Genomic DNA, 16913 nt, shown 5'->3' with positions numbered 1-16913 from the left:
CTACAAAGGTTTTAAAAATGCAAAGATTATAAAAGGTGAAACAGATGTATATTAATTTTATATCAGCAAATGAGAGAAGTTATTTCATTGGCAGAAACCAATGCTTACTTTTTACATTTTTGCCATGCTTTCACATGTTGCAGAAATAAACTAGTCTTCTGAAATTTCTGAAATCTCGGCAAAGGTGAAAAAAAAGGCGCATATTGGAAAAGGATTCTAGAGTGCTGTAGTCCAATGATAAAATCCTTGTTTTGGAGCCTCCTCTTCTCCCCATTGCTTTAGAGATTTCAAGTCTCAATTCTTTAACACTCTGCAGATTTCAGGAGACACACCAACTGCACAATTATTTTGCCAAATGCACAGGTTTTCCTCTGCCTCATATGCATAAGGCATCACCATCTTAAAAATAACAGGCTACTGCAATGTAAAAACGAATATAGAAAGAACACAATCAAACCTACTCTCGCACAGTATCAGCTTGGTTGCTACATGAGAAGCAAACAATGGGCAGGATTGTGGCTTTAACCAAACCATAAGTATTAATGTCCTCCATCCATATAGGCAAATATAAAGCGTATACCGCTGATCTACAATTCTCAGGCCAAGGCCTAATTTTCCTTAATAGACTGAAATGAAAATATTTTATTTGCAACTTTTCCACATAAACCTTAAAATCAAAATGGGAATCTATGAAAACGAAAACAGAGCTGTGTCCAAACAGTCATGGGTCCATTCTTAATTGTTCCCCAGATGAATTAAGTAATTAACCACGATGGGCAGGGGCATTCCCGGGTCAGGTAATGCCCTGAACCGAGATGCAGGCCAGTGAGAGCACTTACCCTTGATCCTGGCGGGGAAGCTCTGCATTTTGAGCATACTTGTTTGATGGAGAGCCACTAGCCCACCTTCGCTACTCTGGCAATACAATCCCCATACCTCCCTGGCACTAACTCATCAAAAATAAGTAGAGCAACAGGCATAAACAGAACCAATAAAATACGTTTGCATTTATACCCAAATGTAAAATACACATGAATCCAACTCAACGGTTATGTTCATAAAGGAAAAAGTTGAAAAAGAAAGGGGTAAGAAAAGAGGAAAAAGAAAACAGAAACACGTGTGGTTGGGGGAGATAATGGAGGAATTGGGGGGATTTAAGGGGCTTAATAAACCATAACAGGTTATCGGGAACACCTAAGCATAAAGGTCGCTAAACACACCCCAGATCGCCTCATATTTATGATGTTGGACTTTGGCATGAAAAGACACTTTCTCCTTCCTAGATAGAAGCGACAAACTCAGCAGCCAATCATCAACACAAGGGGCAGAAGGAACAAGTTACTTACCTGTAACTGTTGTTCTCCAGCATGGGTCTGGCATGGATTCACATGCTCATGAATATTCCCCGTCGTCAGGCTTGGAATCCTCGGTAAAGAAAAAACCAGTATCAGTTTCGTTTCTGATCTGTCTTTCGTAGTAGTAACCAATCACTGGTCTCTGCGTCATACTGACCACAGCCAATGACTGCCCTCTACCTAAGCCCCGCCTCTGGCAGCCATCTTCAGATTTGGAAGCACGTGAAGTGGCAGTATGACCAAGTGAAGAGCCGCAGAGGGGTAGGCGGGAGGGTTCGCATGTGAATCCATGCCAGACCCATGCTGGAGAACAACAGTTACAGGTAAGTAACTTGTTCCTTCTCCAGCATGGGGTCTGGCATGGATTCACATGCTCATGAATAAAGAATACATAGCAGTACACACATGCACAACCACGGGAGGTGGCAAAGGCTCAACATGAAGCATTACATCAAACTCAACATTAAGCAATCTTACCTCCTCACCAGGCTCACCTCAGGCGAACAGGTTGCGCAGCACTGCTTGGCCGACCCTGGACTCCTCCCTGGAATCCCGATCGACGCAGTAGAATTTCGTGAAGGTGTGCGTCGACCTCCACGTAGCAGCCCTGCATATGTCCAGCAGGGGCACACCAGATAGGAACGCCGTGGTAGCTGCGATCGCTCTGGTGGAATGGGCTCTCGGACGGCCAGGCAGCGGTCGGTTTGCCAACTGATGACAGTACATGATACAGCCGGAGAGCCATCTGGAAATGGAAGCCTTCGAGGGAGCCTTCCCCTGATTGACAGGTCCAAAGTTCACAAAGAGTTGTGACGTCTTCCGAAAACACTTTGTGCGGTCCACGTAGAACTTCAGCGCTCTAGCCACATCAAGCGAGTGCAAAGTACTCTCAGCCGGCGACGAAGGCGACGGGAAAAACACAGGCAACACCAAGGGTTCGTTGAGGTGGAAGTCCGACGGCACCTTGGGCATGAAGGAGGGGTGCGTCCTGAGCACCACCCTCGTGTCGTGAAAAGTCAAGTATGGTGGCTTGCAAGATAGGGCCTGGATCTCTCCCACTCGTCGTGCGGAGGTGATGGCAACAAGAAACGCTGTTTTCCACGACAGGAACTTCAACGGGGCCGAGTGCAGAGGCTCGAACGGAGGTCCCATGAGCATCACGTTGAGCTCCCATGCCGGGGCCGGAGCCTTCACCGGCGGGAACGATCTGAACAGTCCCTTCATGAACTCTTTCACCAGACGATGAGACCACAAGGACGTCCGCCCCGTGGTTCTGGTGTATCGGGAGATCGCAGCAAGATGAATCTTGATGGACGCGTGTGCCAGTCCAGCCTTGGCCAGCGTCAGCAGGTACGGCAGTACTTGGGGAGCCGTAATCCGTAGAGGGTTAATCTTCTGTGCGTGGCACCAGACAGAGAACCTCTTCATTTGTGTCCGTAGCATTTAAGAGTCGAGGACGCCCTGGCCTTTGCAAGAACCTCTCTGCAGTCGGCCGGTATGTCGTATCCTCCAAACGCTAGCGCTGCAGGAGCCAGGCCTGCAAGTTCAGCGACTTCGGGTCGTGGTGAAGGATGGCGCCTCCTTCCCTGGAGAGCAGATCCGCGTCCACTGGCAGCTTGATCGACGGGGATGCTGACAAGTCCAGAAGGTCCGGGAACCATATCTGCCTCGGCTACGCAGGTGCGACGAAGATCATCCTGCACCGTGACCTCTTGAGCTGGTTGATGAGCCGGATCAGCAGTGGCAGTGGAGGGAACGCGTATAGGTACAGGCCTTCCCAGGGGAACGAGAAAGCATCGCCCATGCTCCTCGGGCAGGGGAAACCTGCTGGCGAACCTCTGGCACCTGGAGTTCGTCGCCGTCGCGAACAGGTCGATTTGGGGTGTGCCCCACCGTTAGAAGAGGCGATCCACTAGATCCTGCCGTAGTTCCCACTCGTGGCACGAGCGCAGCTCCCTGCTGAGTGAGTCGGCGATGGTGTTTTTTATCCCTGCCAGATGAAACGGCACCAGAAACATCCTTTGGGCGACGGTCCAATGCCACAGGTCCTGCGCCTCCTTGGACAGTGCTGGGGACCTGGTTCCGCCCTGTTTCCTGATGTAAAACATGGTGGTGGTGTTGTCGGTGAAGATCCTCACCACCTTGCCCTTGAGGGACGGAAGGAAGGACCTGAGGGCCCAAAACACTGCGCGGAGCTCCAGGACATTGATATGGAGGGACTTCTCCGTCGGGAGCCAAAGGCCTCTCACGTGCAGATTTTCGGTGTGCGCTCCCCACCCTTCCAGGGAGGCATCCGTGGTCACTGTCTCCTGGTGGCCTGGGGTCTGGAAGTCCATGCCCGCCGTCAGATGCGCCCGGGTGCCCCACCACCGGATCGCTCGTCGGAAACTCTCGTCGAGTGTGATCCTCTCCTCGAAGCTGCCCGTCGTTTGGATCCAGCGCGCGTCCAGGAACTCCTGCAACGGGCGCATCCGGAGCCTGCACATGGGAATGAGGTAGATGCAAGAAGACATCATTCCGAGGAGGGACTTGATGGACCTCACCTTGGCCGCGTCGGCAACCAACATCCGCTGCACCTTGCCCAGGATGGCCCTGGTCCTTTCCTCCGACGGGGAGGCCAGAAGGGACACTGTGTCGAGCTTCGCTCCCAGAAACAGTGCGGATACCAGGTGGGACTTGGCGTAGTTCACGGAGAATCCCAGGTCTGTGAGAAGTTGGACGGTCCTTGCCGTGTGCTCCACGGCGAGCTCCCTCGTCTTGGCTCGGATGAGCCAGTCGTCCAGGTAGGGGTAGACGTGGATCCCCTCTCGGCGCAGCTGCGCCGCCACTGGTGCAAGGCACTTGGTGAATACCCTGGGTGCCGACCGTAGACCGAAGGGAAGGGCTCTGAACTGATAGTGACGCCCTTGGACCACGAACCTGAGAAATTTCCGGTGCCCCTTTAGGATGGGAATATGGAAGTAGGCACCTTGATGAACTTGTTCAGCCGTCGTAGGTCTAGGATGGGGCGCCATCCTCCCGTCTTCTTCACGAGGAAGTATCTTGAGTAAACTCCGGAGCCCCGAAGCCTCTTTGGGACGAGTTTGATGGCGCCCTTCCTGAGCATCGCCTTTACCTCCCGGAGAAGCTGAGGGACGTGAAGCTCTTTCCTGGCCACAGGGGGGACGCGCGGGCACCTTCTTTGAAACTAGAGCGCGTGGCCCTGGGCTAGGGCGTCCAGCACCCAACGGTCGGTGGAGATGGACTCCCACACGCTGACGAAGCTCGCCAGCCGGCCTCCCACCGGGGTGCTTCGGTGGGGGCGCCGACCCCATGGCCGGTTCAATCCTGCTTAGACGAGGCTTTGCCGCCTTGACCTCCTTGGCGACGACGGCGGGGTCCGCCTGACTTGCCTCGTCCCCTGTAAGCTTCCTGAGACGACGAACGGGCCGCTTGACGGTAGGTGGAAAATCCGCCGCCGGAACCTTTGGAGGCGCCCTTGCCTCCACCGCTCCGAAAGGGCGGCCGCCGTTGCTGGAGAACCCCGAGAGCCTGGGCCGTCTCCGTGTCGAACGGGCCACCGCTTTAATGGCTTGAAGGGAATCGTCCACTGTTTTCCCAAACAGGTTGTTCCCATCGAACGGCATGTCCAGGACTCTGGTCTGTACGTGTTGACGGAAGTCAGTAGCCTTGAGCCATCCACGCCGCCTAAGGCACACGGCGTTGCCCAACTGGCGAAATCCAGTGTCGGCGATGTCCGTCGCAATAGTGATGGCGTGGTCCGACGCCACCTCACCTTCCTGCAAGATCTCCAGGGCATCCGCCCTCTTGCCGTCCGGTAGGAAGTCCAGCAGGGGAGCCAGTTTGTACCACAGCTCCCTGTCGTAGCGGGCTACGATAGCCGAGGCGTTAGCCGCCTTAATCGTCGTCGCTGCAGACGAGATGACCCTGCACCCCATGTGTCCAATTTCTTTCCCTCGCCGTCCGGCGGGGAAGTCGACGTGGAGGCCGCACCCACCCCCCGCTTTCTTCCTGGCCGCCGCAGAGACGACGGAGTCCGGGGTAGGCTGTGCCCGGAGGCACAAGGGGGCCGCGTCCGGGACCCGGTACTTCTTCTCGTACCGGTCTCTTCTAGCCGGCGTCGTGGATGGGTTCTTGAGGAGGGCGAGGCCCTCATCCCAAATATCGTCCAGTAGGAAACCTTCCTTCTTCTCCTCCGGGCAGAGCTGGAAGAGCTAGGATGCCCTGGCGATCATGGAGTGAAAAGATCCAATCTCGTCGGGCGGGGAAGCCCGGGTGGGAGGAGACGACGGCAGATCCTCGTCGTACACCTCGTCGTCCGTACCCGTCGCGGCCGTGTCAGTCCCCGTATCATCCCCTCGAGTCGTGGGCGGGGAGGAGGGCTGAACGGGGCGCGACGGCTGAAAAGGAGGTGGAGGGTGAATCCTTCTTTTCTAAGGAGGGGGGCTGCCCGAAGGGCCTGGTTCCGGGTCCCCCGACGGGAGTGGTTCCTCCACTGGTAACGGCAGTCTCGTCCTTATCTCTGAGCATAAGGACTGTATAGCCAACAAAATGGCCGCCGAGTTGTCTTGCGGCACTGGCAGAGGGGAATCCGACGGGCGGTCAGGGGCCCCGTCGGTACCCTCGACGATGTTGTCGTCTCCTGCGTCGGGATCCCTCCCGATGGGCTGGTCTTCTTCCACACCAACGCCGTGGCTTAAGACCTCGATCAGTTCTTCCTCAGAGGTTGAGGCCGAATCCACGACGACCTCCTGCCCCCCCTTTTTCTTCTCCGTCAGAGGTTTCACGGGGGTCCTGTCGATGGGCATAAAAGAGGACTCCCTCCGCGGTGGCAGGGAGACTGAGCCCCGAGGTCGCCACCACTGGTGTAGCCTCCACAGGCTGAGCCAGGGCCGCCGCGACTGTCTCGATAGAGGCCTTGGCCGGAAGGATTAAGGCTTTCACCACCTTAGGTGCGCTCACCGCCTTCTCCTCGCTCCCCCTCCGCCTTCAAGCTCGACCGGGGCCTCTCCAGGAGCTTCGCCGGGTGCTCGGCCTTCCTCTTACCCGACCCAGAGCATTGGCTCGTGGTTGATGGTGCCGGGGAGGGTGCGTCCTGCCTGGCGCCCGTAGAGCCCGACCGTTCGGCGCTCCCGGTGCCAGCGGACTCGCGGTGCTTGGCCTTATGTTGGACCCCCGTCACCTGGGCGTCCTCAAAGGTCTTAGAAGACCGCTCGGATTTCTTCCTCTTCTTCTCGCCGGACGGGCTCTTGCCTTCCAGCCAGTTGGCGAGACATTGATGGCGGTCCTTCATGGTCCGCTCCGACATGTTGCCGCAAAACGCACAGTCCTTCTCCAAGTGCGTCTTGTCCTCATGTAGGCAGTAAAGACAAAAGGAGTGTTCGTCTTCCTTAAAGACATTCTGCAGCTGGCATCCAGGGCAGACCCTGAACAGCTTTCCGGACGTCGAGCTTCCCTTCTCCTGGGCCATGACCGAGATGGGCCTGAGAAACTTCTGGAGTCCTCCAAAGTGTAGCTCGATGAATCTTCACCCTTGAGGGGCGTAGACGAATCCGACACGGGTCCCCGTTGATCGGATGGAGAGTCGGTGGAGCTTGAGGCTCTTTTGACCGAAAAAACGTGAAAAAAATAGCACTAACGCTCGAGAGCAATAGCACGAGGATCCCAACACAGGAACGTGCGGTAAAAATCTGAAGATGGCTGCCAGAGGCGGGGCCTAGGTAGAGGGCAGTCATTGGCTGTGGTCAGTATGACGCAGAGACCAGTGATTGGTTACTACTACGAAAGACAGACAGATCAGAAACGAAACTGATACTGGTTTTTTCTTTACCGAGGATTCCCAGCCTGACGACGGGGAATATTCATGAGCATGTGAATCCATGCCAGACCCCATGCTGGAGAATCACTTTTTCCAGAATATCAGAATATGTCTCTTTGCAACTAACAATGCCCTATATGTCCAGAAGAGTTTACCACTAGACAACACAATACCAGTGTGAAACAAACCAAGCACACTAATAAGCCAGTCACAGGGAAAACAGACAGGCCCAGGACCACTCCTTGGAAGATATCATTCAAAAACAACTGCATTTTCCTACACAACCACAACGTATGGATGGTGGTGCCTACATCACTCCTACAGTTCCAGCAAACGTCTTCACAGCACAACTTGCATGACCACACCTTCCAAGGAGAGCAATACAAATAGTGATTAATCCTCAGTCAGGTATATGGCAACTCCAAATCAACCTTGTATTTAACCAGTCCCCCACATATGTGGTTCCACTCAATATCTGACAACAAACGTCCTAAATCTGAATCCCAATTGCTTCTACCACATTGTAATGCCAGTGTGAAATCAGAAGGCGTAATAAGCTTGTATATAGTGGATGCAGAGAGGTGCATCGTCTTAACTAGATGTAGGACCACAGGTGGGGCATTCATGGCAGCATTCAGTGGTGAAACCATTTCAACAAAAAGAGCATTTAACATATAGTAAAAACAATTCTCCTGCCTTCAGCTTGTACGTAAAACACAAGAACTCAAAGTCAAGCATGTCCTTACCATGGACCTGCCCAATTCTCCAAATACCAGGTTTCTGCCAGGAATTAAGCGACCAAACAATTGTCTAGCTGCACATCCGGGTTTCTCCATAAACTAGAATCTGCACAGAGTAAATATTTTTCACCACAAATCCCATTACACCTTTTCCACTCTTTCACATGTTTAATAAATGGAGAAGTCGAACTAACCGTGAAGGGGAGTAGGTGACAGTTTCCCTCTCAGTTCTAATCCAGCCTGCACAATATGAGAGGTCAACTACAATCCAGTAATGCAGAGTACTTAGCGTAAATGCAGTGTGTTATTGTCTTATGTCAGGATAACCAAAGCCACACAAATGCACTGGTCACCGAAGCACTGGTCTCAGAAGAACATCTTTTGGGATCCTTGCAAGGCTTACCTCTCCCCACAGGAATCTATTCATTGTTTTAGTAATACTTAAAAGCAGCTTATTTGAAAGGGGCAAGGAAGCATACTGAAAACATAATTCGTGAAGCAAAGTCATTTTCACCACACTAACCTTGCCCCAAAGAGTTTGCTTGAACTTCTCCCATTTGCAGCAAAGTCTGTCACAGCAAGTAACGTTATTCACAAGGAGCGATTCAACATCCCTATTAACATGAATACGTAAATACTTAAAAACTGAGTCAGCCCATACCTCACGATCGACGTTAAATAACCCTCTATGACATGAAAGGGAAATCGGAAAAACTAAGGTCTTGGAGACATTCACCGTATAGTTGGAGATATTTCCAAACCTCTGCAAAGATAACAAAAGCTCCCGATTTGAATGCTCAGAGTGGGAAATCAGCACCAAAAGATCATTTGCATACAAGAGGATCTTTGAAGTGTAGTCCCCAAATGGAATTCCCTTTATATATGGATGGTACCTGAGCACAACCGCAAGTGGTTCTATAAACAAGACAAACAACAGAGATAAGGGGCAGCCCAGACAAGTCAATTTTGGGATTTGGAAATAGTCTGAAGTACAGCCATTAACAGACACAGCTGTCCTTGAACCACCATATAGTTTAAGGAAACGCAGTCCACAGTTTACTTTAAGCAAGACCTGATGAAGGAAAACCCAACTCAACCTGTCAAAAGCTTTTTCTGCATCAATACTGACAGCTGCATATGCATCAGCAGAATCTCTCTTGAGATAAATGACATCAAGTAATTCATGCAAATTATCGTTATTGTTACGAAACCTGTCTGGTTTTTATGAATCAGTCTGGGAAGTAAGCCATTTAGTTTTCTAGCAAATATTTTTGCCAAGAGCTTTACATCAACATTTAAAAGTGAGATTGGCACCATAATTTTAACATCGAGCGATTATTACCTGGTTTCGGAATAACTGATTAATGCCGTCTGCATTGACTCAGCGACATCAGCACACACAATCTCCATACATAACTGTACAAGGAAAGGGGCCAAGACCTGACAAAAAGTCTTGTAGAACTGTATCTGGAATCCATCAAGCCCAGGACATTTATCGCTTGCCAACACCTTTACCGAATTTTCAAAATCCTGAACCATAATTGCTGCATCAAATCCTGTCTTGCTCACTCAGACTCAGCATATCTATCAAACTAAGATAATCATGGACCTCTAATTTGGAGACAAGTCCGCCATTCTGTATAGAGAAGCGTAATACCGTATGAACTCCTCACAGAGCACCAGCCTATTTCCTTCCTTCAGTTTCAAACGGTTCGCCAACAATGCTCCCACCTTGCTCCCAGAAAGCTTGCCTAGAATAAAATCAATATGACCCACCTTCGCTACTCTGGCAATAAAATCCCCACACACCCCTGCCACTAACTTCAAAAATAGGTAGAGGAACAGGCAAAAGCCAAGTCCCTGAAATAAAAAAAATAAGCATCCAAACAGATTGGTTAGTGTCCAATGTGTGAGTAACAGCACATCATGCATTGATAAAAAAAAATACAGGCTTTTTGTTTGGTATGTTTTTTTTATTAGAGGAATTGCTATCAAATCTGATTAATTAGTTCCCATTTTAACCTCTTCTCTTGCTCTTAGGGAAATACTAATCACTGATCTTGTAAATTACTGCAGCACCACTTTCACAGGTTTTGCAAGTTGATTTGCTACACAACTCTAGGGAAATAAAAAGGACAGCAACTACCTGTGCGCATGCAGGATCTGGGTAGGACTGTAGGACTAGTCCTAGAGACAGTTTACTCTACTGTGGGTCAGAAGTGCCTCTCATATTACGTCCTTTCCTTAAACCTGTCTTCAGGTGAAGAGGGTCAGCCTAGCCTTTATCCTTCAACCCTGGGACCACCCTCTTCAGGTCCAATGCCTCCCTGGGGCCCATGGGTGAATGGATCTTCTGAGGGTGAACCAGTCCAGAGCCCCTAACCAGAGAACTCTATCTCTGCCAAAGTGACAAGACAGACAAGGAAAAGTTTACATAATTCTACTGGAAAAATAAATAAAATCAGACTCCCTCTTAACCATTACCCTTAACTTGCTTTCTTTCCTTAGCCAGCTGTTGTCAGATCACAAACTCATTACATTAACCAGCCAATCATGCTTGCTTTAACACATGTGGACGGGGGATACACTATTCAAGGTTAGGCCCCTTTAAACAGTCACTCAAGGATGACAAATGCCTCGACTCTCAACAGTGCTTAGCTCAAACAAGGCGGCTTTCCTCAAGTGGTAGAGGCAAGTGTTGTTCTCTGGAACCCATCAAACAGTCTGGCAACACAAAATGGTGACTACAAGCACTAAAGCAACAGACAGCCTCATGAAAATGCAAACGCATTGAGTCAGACAAACGGATGCATCAAATGTGCACACACGGTAAACATACGTTTATGCACATACAGATTAAACATACATGCATAACTACAGCCACCTAATATACGTATAAGCATATGTAAACATGAATACACATTTAATACATACACACGTTCCAGCACCCATGTATGTGTACACACACAATATATACAAACATTTGCAGTAAACTACACCGTAAAAACACAATAATGGCAATTTACTCGTTGCTTATAAGATGTCAAATACTAAAGTACAAAACATTTTCATATTGTTGAACACTTCACACAAAAAATATAGTAAACCGAAAACACATTCACATTATGTCTAGAACACCACATAAAACATGTACAGGTCCCATTACTTATTGTAACTGGCTGCCGATAGTTTTACAGGTTAGTCTACTTGAAGTGTTAATGTTTTACACACGCTCTCTGTATATTCAACACACATATGCAACATCACCATTTTTTTTAATTGCTTCTATTTGGTTTTCTTAATAACGGAACAGAAATCGAAAACACAAAAAGGTAACGTTCCCCCTTATAACTCCTCCATACAGATCCATGAGCCTCTTGACCATTAGTCTTTACCCTATTTCCAGAATGCAGAATTCATGTGGGCAGTACCCTTCTTTGAAATCTTCATGCAAGAAGTCCAGCTCCTCCTCCCAGTCAGTTGTAAATTTGGCTTGGTTACCCTGTAAAGAGTGTCATCCATTCCATCGCAATGAACTGCAAACATTGGTCAACCAGTTCTGTTCTACTGGGGGGTCCTTGGACTTCCATTTTTGCGCAACTACTAGAAGAGCTGCCAATGAAAGAATTATATATTCCTTCCGGGTAGTCTTTCCCATAGCCTATTAGTGTGTCCATTTAGGCACAAAAGACCCTCCCTTGGACCCCTAGGCGTCTCCGTCCCAAATATTGCATGCAGATGTTGATTAATTTGTTTCCAGTACACTGCCAGTTTTGAGCACCCCCACCAAATGTTCCAGCCAGTCCCCCTCCACGCCACATCACCGCCAGCATTCCTCTGCCATGTCGGGGTACATTTCTTTCAAGCGAGTGGGAGTGTAATGCCAGCGAATCATGAGCTTATACCAGAACTCTTATCTGCATTGCTTGAGTCTGTCTTGGGATAGCCCGCCAGACCTCTTCCCATTTTTCCTGTTGAATGGGCTCCCCAAGTATTTCTTCCCATGTGGTCACATATTTTGGGGTAGCACTTGGTTCCGCATCTTGCCCGATCCTGTATATTTTGGATCCCCTGGATCGGTGGCTAGAAATCTTTCAAATGGGGTAAAGGGACGAGTAGCCGTCCTCCTCTGTAGTGGATCCATCAGCCAGTGACATAGCCAGTGACATAGCTGAAGGTATTGCATCCTATCTGTTTTGGATAGCCCGAAGTTTATCTTACACCGGGCAACCGCCTTTATGTCCTGCCCTTGGAACATTTCCCCTATTTTCGTACATTCCATTTCTTGAAGACCCCTGTGGCCACGCCGGGTGTGAATTGGGGGTTGCCCAATACCGGGGAACATGGGGATGGGAAAGCAGTGAATTGCCTATTCTGGGCCAGTAAGTCCAAGGTGCTTTCGACCAGTTTAGTGATGTCTGACCTATGCATGTTTCGTGGGCGGTCATCTTTATGAAGCCATAATACTTCCAGTGGTGCGCCTGATCCATCTGGCGCCGTTACTTCTCTGATTCGGGAGCTAGCCAATCTTTGATGGCTCTGATTTGAGCAGCCCTATAGTACATGCAGTAGTCCGGAAAGGCCTAATCCCCATCTTTGGCCGGTGTCTTAAGCAGTTTCATAGCTACCCGGGGTGTGTGTTATTCCAAATGTATGGGTTTATAATTTTGTGCACTGATCGGAAGAATGATTCCGGTACTGTGATCGGGAGAGCTTGGAAATAGTATAAAAGCCTGGGGAGGACCACCATTTTTATCAAGTTAATCCTACCCAGCCACGATATTGAAAGTGGGCCCCCATTGAGAAGTTGCTGCTTAAGTTGCTCTATCAACGGAAGGTAATTTGCCCCATATAGGCTCTGCAATGTTGGGGTTATTCTTATGCCCAGAAGTTTAATGGACCCATCGAAATTGGGATCATTGTTGGGCTTGTCTTAGATTGTCCCCAGTCATTGTTAGGTTCAGAATTTCTGACTTTGCCAAGTTCACTTTCAACCCTGCTACTTCCCCGAATTGTTGGATCTCCCGAATCACCGCGTGGAGGGAATTCTCTGAGTCACAGCCATTACTGTGCGTTCTTCCTGCCCAAACTGTACCCCTTTGATGTTGCGGTTAGTGCGAATTGTAGACATAACAGGCTCCAGATAGATGGTAAACAGGAGTGGTGATAGGGGGCAAACCTGTTTAGTTTCTCATGTTAGTTTGATTGGACTTGACAGTTCCCCATTCACTAGAGGTTGTGTGGTCGGGTCCCTGTAGTTAGCATGTACTATGGCCATGTATTTTGGCCCTATGCCCAACTTCCCCAGTGTGTTAAAAAGAAAGGCCCACTCAACCCTGTCGAATGTCTTTTCGCCTTCCAGGGAGAGGAGAACCGTGGGGTCTCTTTTCTTTTGTTTTTTTTCTAGGATATGGCAGACCCTCCTGATGTTGTCATGTGTTTGTCTGTGACATAAGAAGCCTGACTGATCTGGATGAATCAAGTGTGGTAGTAAGGGTTCCAGTCTATTGGCCAGGATTCTGGTGTAGAGTTTCGCATCCAAATTAATCAGTGCAATAAGTCTGTACGAACCACATTGCGCTGGGTCTTTGTCCTGCTTGGGGAAGAGTATTTTGGCCTCTTCCATTGAGGGGGTAATGCATCCCGCTTGTACAAACGAATTGAAGAGGGACGTCAGTCGGGGGGCCTAGGACGTGCTGATATGCTTTACATAACCCTGCTGTATATCCGTCCGAGCCCAGGGCTTTGTTCATGGGTAGGCGCTTTACAGCCTGGATAATCTCCTCCTGTGTAATATCTGAGTCTAGTGCTACGCAGTCTGTTTGGGAGATCTTCGGAAGGGTGAGTCTCCTGAGGTAGTCATTCTGGAGTGGGTTGTCTGATCAATATGGCTCTGTGAAGAAGGTAACAAACTGTGCTGCAATATTGGGGGTAGAGTGAGCCACGCCCCCATGTGGGGTAGTGATACCTTTGATCGTTTGGGCTGCCATCTTCTGCTTCAGTTGTCTTGCCGATAATGTGTCTGCTTTATTGGTGTGTATATAATACCTATGTTTAAGCGCTAGTAGGCCCCATTGAGCTTTTTTCGTTTGGAGATTTAATTGCCCTCCGATATGCTGATGCTCTTTCCGAAGCTCCCTAGAGGTGTTGTCCTTCATTCAATCCATGACATCCTGGGGGTTGTTTTCCAATTGGGTTTACAGGGCCTGCTGTTGCTGTCGCCAATGTGCCCCGAGTGCTATCAGCTCTCCCCTGAGGGTAGCCTTAAAAGCGTCCCATACCATTGGTCCAGATGTTCCAATGCCACCATTAAATTCAAAATATTCTACGATTTTGGATTCCACCTCCCCTCGTAGAGAGGTGTCAGTTGGATCGGTTAATCTTGAGGGCCCTTCCCCAACGTGAGCCCTTCCCCTACCGCCTGACCAACTTCCCTCAACTGTCCCTTTCCCTCCCTGTATCTCTCCTCCCTCCGCCCTGCTCCCTCCTCCCCCTTTCTCCCTTCCCCCTTTCCCCTGGTGCAGGTCTCATTACCTATGCATCTCCCGTGCAATACATGCGGGGGGTGGACCTGCTTTATTCCCCAGGGCCAACCAGTGGGGCATTCTAAAGCCCGATTGCGATGCCAAGTGTGCGCTCCCTCACGCTCTCCGTCACCTGAGGTGCTAGAGTAGATTGTTAGCGAGCTCAAAGTCGGTCAGAGTTTGAAACCATGCCCCATTATTGTTAGGGCTTTTCTTTTGTCCCCAGGTCGTACTTCTGGTGTATCATAGGGTGCAGACCTCGCGGTGGGTGTCACACGAGTCCTGAGTTCACTTGTGACCAATCCCAAGGCTTCGGGCGTCAAGATTGTTGCTGAAGTTTCCTAGTCTCAGTGGTGTCCTCCTCGTCCTTAAGATGGAGAATCTGCAGTCCCTCCTGTTGTGTGGTGATCTTATGCTGTCTGCCATCCCAATTTAACAGCAGCCCGAAGAGAAGAACAAGTTACTTACCAACTGTAACGTTCTTTCGACTGGATGTTCCTCCCACGTATTCCTCATCTTATGATAACTCGTTGCTCCCAGCTTCGGAAAATAAATTTCTCTCTGCAGAGGGCGCTGTGCTCGAGGTCGTGGCATCGATTGTCCCTCGACGGACTCCGTACTCTGTTGATGTCACCGATGGTATAAATAGCTTGAGCCGCGCCCGCTGCTTCAGTTCTGTTTTTTCGATGAAACATAGGAGGAACACCCAGGCGTGCCCCTTGACAGATACATTCTTCGAGAGAGGAAAGTGTAAGAAAACGTAAACTGTACTGTGGGGTAGGATGGGAGGGTCGATGAGGAATACTTGGGAGGAACATCCAGTCGAAAGAACGTTACAGTTGGTAAGTAACTTGTTCTTTGAATGGATTGTGTCCTCCCACGTATTCCTCTTCTTATGATAGACTCCCATAGCAGTGGCAATTTGAGGCGGGACTAGTTTCAGTTTTCGTGGACAGAATGCAGAACTGCCTTGGCAAATAATCCCTCATTGTAGGAGGCAGTATCCAAGCAATAATGCTTGACAAAAGTATGCATCGTTTTCCAAGTTGCAGCTGCACAAATATCTGCTGCCGGGACTCCCTTCTTTAGAGGAGCAGAAGTAGCCTTTCCCCTTGTAGAATGGGCACAAAGCCCCTCTGGTGGGTCTTTTCCCGCTAATCTGTAGCATTCAATTATGGCTAAAATGATCCAGCGGGATATGGTCTGTTTTGTTACAGATAAGCCTAGTTTATGACCAGTATAACCCAAGAATAGTTGGTCATCTTGTCTCAATTTAGACATCCTTGAGATGTAAAAACTAAGAGCCCTCTTGGGATCTAGTCTGTGCAGTCTCTCCTCTTCCTTGCCCAAATGAGGAGGAGGATAAAAAGTTGGTAGTACTATTTTTTGTGACAAATGGAAGTCCGAAACTACCTTTGGTAAGAATGAAGGTTTAACATTAAGGTTATCCTTATAAAAAATAGTATATGGTGGTTTGCATGAGAGAGCCTGAAGTTCACTAACCCTGCGGGCTGATGATCGGGCCACAAGGACAGTTTTTAGTGTTAAAAGCTTCAATGAACATGAGTGCAGAGGCTCAAAAGGTATGCAAGTCAAGAATTTTAATACTAAATTTAAGTCCCAAGTTGGGACATGAAAAGGTATAGGAGGGTATACGTTAGTAAGTCCTTTTAAGAATTTAATTATTAGTGGTATTTTGAAATATGAAACCTCTTCCGACGTGCGCTTGAAAATGGACAGCACAGCAAGGTATCCTTTGATTGTTCCTATCTGGAGCCCCAGATCGGCTAGATGTAATAGAAAAGAGAGCACTACTAGAGTGCCACATTGAAAAGGGTCCACATCCTTATCTTTGCACCAGTTACTAAACCTGTGCCAGCGACATCGATACAAAGATTTTGTTGCTGGCCTTCTGGCCGAAAGCAAGACTTCCATTACGTCACCCGGAAGATCCCTTGTATCTCAACCTCTCAGAAACCATGCGTGAAGGTGGAGTGTCTTGACCTCTGGATGGAGAACCCGACCTTCCTCTTGCGAGAGAAGTTCCTCTCTTTGCGGAAGACTTATTGGAGGGCAGATGGACATGTCTAGAAGGTCCGGGTACCACGTCCTCCTGGCCCAATCCGAGGCAATTAGGATCATGGTTTTCCTGAACTTTCTTAACCTCCTGATTACTTGAGGAATCACGGGGACTGGGGGAAACGCGTAAAGCAGTGGAAACTTACACTCCACTACGAATGCATATCCCAGATCTCCTCTGAGGAAATTCCCTTGAGCAGTACTGATTGCACTTCCGGTTGATCGCGGTGGCGAACAGATCCACTTGAGGGGTTCCCCAAAGGGCGAAGATCTCCAGAAGGACTTCCTGAGCCAGCTCCCACTCGTGAGAGTCCATGCTCTGCCTGCTCAGAGCATCTGCCGCCATGTTCTTCTCTCCGGCTAGGTGAATTGCCGATGGAGAGATTCCTTCTCGTAT

The 16913-nt window shown here is 49.3% G+C and overlaps 1 protein-coding gene and 1 long non-coding RNA gene across 3 annotated transcripts in view; one reads left to right on the top strand and one right to left on the bottom strand.

Moving 5' to 3' along the window:
- Nucleotides 1-16913, bottom strand: part of NHERF2 (NHERF family PDZ scaffold protein 2) — an 835001-nt gene that overhangs the window by 3740 nt on the left and 814348 nt on the right. The window lies entirely within an intron of this gene.
- Nucleotides 1-16913, top strand: part of LOC138569389 (uncharacterized) — a 116586-nt gene that overhangs the window by 7418 nt on the left and 92255 nt on the right. The gene's annotated exons all lie outside the window — the stretch shown is intronic.

This window comes from Ambystoma mexicanum, chromosome 2q (genome assembly GCF_040938575.1).
Source record: "Ambystoma mexicanum isolate Mex_15411 chromosome 2q, UKY_AmexF1_1, whole genome shotgun sequence".
Lineage (NCBI taxonomy): Eukaryota > Metazoa > Chordata > Amphibia > Caudata > Ambystomatidae > Ambystoma > Ambystoma mexicanum.
The sequence above is the reverse complement of the archived record's forward strand: the minus strand, read 5'-3'. Positions and strand labels throughout refer to the sequence as shown.